This window comes from Anomaloglossus baeobatrachus, unplaced genomic scaffold (assembly GCF_048569485.1).
Source record: "Anomaloglossus baeobatrachus isolate aAnoBae1 unplaced genomic scaffold, aAnoBae1.hap1 Scaffold_514, whole genome shotgun sequence".
NCBI lineage: Eukaryota > Metazoa > Chordata > Amphibia > Anura > Aromobatidae > Anomaloglossus > Anomaloglossus baeobatrachus.
The window spans coordinates 173,627-179,471 of NW_027444501.1; the positions used below are offsets into that span (position 1 = coordinate 173,627).

Consider the following 5,845-nt stretch of genomic DNA (forward strand, 5'->3'; position numbering starts at 1 on the left):
GACCACCTGAAGAAGTGCCCACCAGCATTGAGAGTAGCGGATGAGGCTCCAGTTCCCAGTCCAGTGGAGAAGGAAAAAGAGGTAATCCACACCATGATGGGTGATTTTCCAGCAGACTGGCCTACACAGAACGGTGCGGTGATCCTTCCAGTGATACTGTTCCCACAACCCGTGGATGAAGAAATGATGGAAACGGTTAACCGCGAGCCAGTGCCCAGGGATGTACCTGTACCCAGCTCCCCTACGCCTCCGCCTGCCCCACATGATAGCAGGGAGGAGGAACTGACTGTTCCCTCTGCCCCACTGCCTGTCACCACTGACACCGGACCCCGAAGGTCCACTCGCTCCAACCTAGGTAGACCCCCACTTAGGTACAGGGAAACTACTCTTTAAAAGGGGGGGGCTTTATGTGTTGAGTGTACCAGTTTGAAAGTTTTAAATGATAAGTAAAGATGATCAACCTCTATAAATCACTTGTAAGGCTACATCTGGAATATGGGAACCAGTTTTGGGCTCCACATTTTAAAAAGGACATTCAGAAGTTAGAGTCAGTTCAAAGGTGGGCAACTAGACTACTACAAGGAATGGAAGGCCTCCCATATGATGACAAGTTGAAAAAGTTATTAAGTGATTATTGGCTGCAATGGGGCTTTCTGGCTGGTGCCAGCCTCTCTTCTTAGCACACAGGAACCACAATCCCTACACCATGCTTCAATGGATTCTCTCATCCCAGCCCAGTAAAACTACATATTTTACACAGTCATAAGCAGCCCATGGGCATTCACCTGCATTCAAACCAATAACAGCTCATAGACCAGACAATCCATCTACCACTGGACCAAAGACAGGAAGTTAAATCCACTGCCTGCGGTAACCAACTTAATCCTATAGGCTACTCACACAACAAACCCAACAGAAAGGAAAAAAACATGGCTTCGATTATCCATCCAATGAAAACGCATAACCATTGTGAGCCATTGGACAATGCAATTGGACACATGGTGACATGGTGCACGGCCCAATGAATCAAGTCTTTACTTCATATTCACGGTTTAAGCCCTTGGGTTCTAATGTGCCCAGAGTACATATCCAGAAAGATTCTCTTTCTTTGAGCTAAACACAAGTCAACAATACATTGTAAGCAGATTCTATTACCAGTCCCACACCATTTTGTGACGCATAATCACACAGTGATCCAATTAAGATTCCAAGTCATCGAACATGTCCAAGCCATACGTAGAGGAGGCAATAGAATTAGGAAGCTCAAAGAAAGGGAATCTTTCTGGATATATACTCTGGGCACATTGGAACCCAAAGGCTTAAACCATGAATATGAAGTACAGACTTGATTCATTGGGCCATGCATGGACATAATGGACATAATTCTAATAGGCAGGACAGGTAATAAGGAGCACAAGGGATATGCTAAAATGTGTTGTGTGACAAGACAGACACAGGAAAGGAGATGATAACAGGTGTAGGGACCAACAAGGTGAGACAAGGGGTATCAGGATAGGGTCAAGTAGGTATGAATGTAGTAATGGGGCAGGCATAGAGAATTGTATGCGAATGTGAATTACAATAAGTCACTAAGGAAAGGAATATGTGAGTGTGTGCCTAATGTAAACTAATATTGTACTGGCAAAATTATAGATGGAAAGGGAGAAGGGGAGAGGGGAGAGAGGAGGCTGTAATTGACTACAAGGGTATGAGTTATGAGTGATCATAGGGATAGTGCTACATAAGTGGAAATACCTATGGAGGACCGGATGTGTAAGCGCATACCTTATACAAACCTATAGAGTGCTGATGGGTGAGAGTGTGATGTTAGATATAAGACATCCTATAGTGAATAGTGAGCCGTAATCAAGTGCAACAGGGATATTTCACGTGACTATGGGAACCTGGAAGGTAAAGAAAGGGGAGAAAAAACTGTTAGACAAGGTAATCAGACAAACATGACAAATAAAAAACAAGGAAGAATGGAACTCCATACATACTGGAACCATATATAGTGTGAACACGAAAAAGAACCGGGCGTTAGAAAAAATGTGCACGGCCCAATGAATCAAGTCGGTTCTTCATATTCATGGTTTAAGCCCTTGGGTTCCAACGTGCCCAGAGTATATATCCAGAAAGATTCCCTTTCTTTGAGCTTCCTAATTCTATCGCCTCCTCTGCGTATGGCTGGGACATGTTCGATGACTTGGAATCTTAATTGGGCCACTGTGCGATTATGCGTCACAAAATGGTGTGGGACTGGTAATAGAATCTGCTTACAACGTATTGTTGACTTGTGCTTAGCACAAAGAAAGGGAATCTTTCTGGATATGTACTCTGGACACATTAGAACCCAAGGGCTTAAACCGTGAATATGAAGTACAGACTTGATTCATTGGGCCGTGCACCATGTCACCATGTGTGCAATTGCATTGTCCAATGGCTCACAATGGTTATGCGTTTTCATTGGATGGATAATCGAAGCCATGTTTTTTTCCTTTCTCTTGGGTTTGTTGTGTGAGTAGACTATAGGATTAAGTTAGTTACCGCAGGCAGTGGATTTAGCTTCCTGTCTTTGGTCCAGTGGTAGATTGATTGTTTGGTCTATGAGCTGTTATGGGTTTTAATCCAGGTGAATGCCCATGGGCTGCTTATAACTGTGTGAAATATGTAGTTTTACTGGGCTGGGATGAGAGAATCCATCGAAGCATGGTGTAGGGATTGTGGTTCCTGTGTGCTAAGAAGAAAGGCTGGCACCAGCCAGAAAGCCCCATTACAGCCAATAATCAACCGCTAGCCGCTGGAACTCGTTGCTCTAGATCATGTCAAACTCACACCAAGCAGGAATAGATACATTAGCCCACCATCCCACCCAAAGAGCAACTTCTGCTGCGCAGCTGGCTTTCTAGGCAGCAGCGCTATCGTGATGTCAGCGGGGGACATTGTGACAAGCCAGTGTTCCGTCACTTCATGTTGTGCACTGTTCAAACGGAAAATACATCAACAGGCAGACTACAGAAAAGCTTACTAACAAAGGTTAGAGAGGGGCTTTCTCAGAGGGCTTTTTACAGTTTGTCTATTCCCAATTAGCCGTTTAAGTATGCTTAATGAAAGTACTAATTCTTTCATAGGCCGCCCATTCTTAGTATTTGACGTTCCTTATATTGCGGTATCAGGCTTCGCAGCAGGTTGCAAAACATTCATCACCCATGACTGTCCCCAATTGGGCTCAGAAGCTAAATGTCTATCATGACCTCTCTTTTTGAAAGTCCAAGAGCAAGCAAACTCTTCCTCCAGGAGAGGGAGCCAACAGATCACTAAAGACATCATCATTGCTCAAAGAAAACACCGAAAAACAATGGAAGCATTAATTGGAGTGGAATCTGATAGACAGCACCTGATGCCAAGTCTGCATCTTCTAACACCTGCAGTCACTGCAGCAGCTGAATCCAATGTGTCCAAAAGGGATCTATTCTATTCAATTGCAAATGATCTAGATAAGACTGAGAATAAGATACTGCACGGGACATAGCAGAGTTGGTCAAGTTGAGTGGAGATGAGTTTGCTATTTGGCACAGCTTTTGCATCAATAAAGCAAGTAAAAGGTGTGAAAGATAAAAAAAAGGGTGAAAGTGTGAAAAGTGAATTGGCCAAATTGAGGTGCATATAAAGTTTTTGCTTTCTTTCAATTCACTAATGGGGCTCATTTGAATCAGGTGAATTGAGTTCTGCTTTTGGAAACTGGGTTAAGAAGGGGTGCACCGGTTCCTGGAGGTACTGCAATACCAGGTCAATGCGTGGAGTGGACAGAGCAAGATTTTTTCCATCTCCTTGTTCTAAAAATCCATTTAATATATGGTCCCCAGAGAGGGGACGTATCAGATATTAAACTGATAAGAACAGATTTAATTTTTTTTTTTTTCTGTTTATCAGTAGGACTTCAAAATAACAAAGGTGATCGCCTCCCGTTGCCTGGGAACCGTCCAGGCACAAGAGGGCTATGTGTCACCAGAAGGCGCACACACTTCCTCAAGGCCGGCAGACGTGCAATCCCAGGCACCTTCCAGTACCGACCAAGGTAGCGTCCTCCGAAACTACACTTGATCTTAGCCAAAAGGCCGAGAAGCTATAACCCGAATTGGTTACGGCCTTGAGTGGCACCCTGGCCTATACCGGACACATCTTAGGGAGAGGGAGACAAACCCACGCCTACAGAAGACATTTTGTCACCCAAGCCAACCCTTGAAAAGGCTGTTTTGCAGAGCAAAAACAAGAAGAATGATGCTTTTTGCAGCCGCCGCCCACTGCAATTAATCTGAATAACTCCTCCTCCTCCAAGCACCTCCCCTCCCCCTTGCAGTCTTTCCAATTCATGATACAAAAAGACGGACGGACAGGACAGGACAGGACAGGCTGCCTGACTTTCCGTCACTGCCACCCTTTGCCATCCTTGCCCGTAGAAAGCCCTTTCATCATCCCCAAACCCTAATCTTTTCCCTTCCCTTCCCAGCTGCGTCTCACTCCCTTTCATTAGGAAGTGAGCGCAGCCTTTTCTCCGTTCTGCACATGCGCGACGTTAAACACAAATGCGCAGGCGTGCGTTCCATTAGCCTCACTGCATTCCACTCCCATACAGGAAGTGGGCGCAGCTATTACTACGGTCGCACATAAAAGAACCCACGGCCACCACTGCACACAGCTGACTCCACCACAGGACACCCACTTCTACACCAACGCAGGTAAGACAGGATCGGCACCTCTATGCTCCCGTTACAATCAGGCTCAGTCACCATGTGATAACGCTCTCAACTCTTTAGTTGCAGGCTCCCCTTGCTTCACCTCCACTGGCTGTGCTGCCATTTCCTCTCCCACCTGGAAGGTATACTTTATTCCACTATTTTCCTGTTTCTCTCTTCCCCCTTTTCCCATAACCTACTTTTATCTGCATTTGTGGGGTATCTATATGCTATTTACATCATAGTTTTATTCATTAATATGGAAGGGAAGAGTGCCCATGAGAGTGTTGAACTGCGGAGAGCAAGAGATTAAGCTGCTCCGATTTGCCACCATTGATAAGCTGTTCTCAGTAGATACACATGCTATCCAAACAGCAGCATCCACCATTGCTTCAGCCCACCCATTCAGTGACAGCTCACCAAGTCAGCCAGAGGAGTGGTGTAAGGAATTACACGTAGGCACTGACTCCACACCTTCACATCACAAGAAGGGGGTCTACAGGCTAGTGCAAGAATACGAGCAAGTCTTCAGCAAACATCCGCTAGACTTTTGAAGAATAAAAGGGGTCAAACACTACATCCCCACAAGTGCACACCCACCCATCAAAGAGAGATATAAGCCAAAACTACCTGCACATTACCAGTGTACCAAGGACATGTTGAGCAACATGAAGGAGGCTGGGGTTATCCGTGACAGTTGTAGCCTCTGGGCAGCTCCGTTGGTCCTGTTAAAGAAGAAGGACAGCACCACTCCCCTGTATTGAGGAATAGCTAGCTGCATTGAGAACTGCAAATTATTTTTCTACCCTTGATCTCACTAGTCGCTATTGGCAAGTGTCCGTTGCTGAGGCAGACCGGGAGAAGACCGCCTTTGCCACCCCGATGGGTCTCTGCGAGTTCAAAAGCATGCCCTTCGAGCTGTGCAATTTGCCAGGAACCTTCCAGAGGCTGATGGAATGCTGCTTGGGACACCGAAACTTTGAAACGGTACTGCTATACCTTTATGATGTTATTGTTTATTCTAAAGCAAACAAGATTTTAGGGTGTATAAAAAGGGAGATTAGATCCGGTGATCCCAACGTATTGTTAACCCTCTATAAATCACTTGT

At 45.3% G+C, this 5,845-nt stretch overlaps 1 pseudogene; it reads right to left on the reverse strand.

Moving 5' to 3' along the window:
* Nucleotides 1-3,751: 3,751 nt before the first annotated feature.
* Nucleotides 3,752-3,959, reverse strand: LOC142282601 (U2 spliceosomal RNA; annotated as a pseudogene).
* Nucleotides 3,960-5,845: the final 1,886 nt, after the last annotated feature.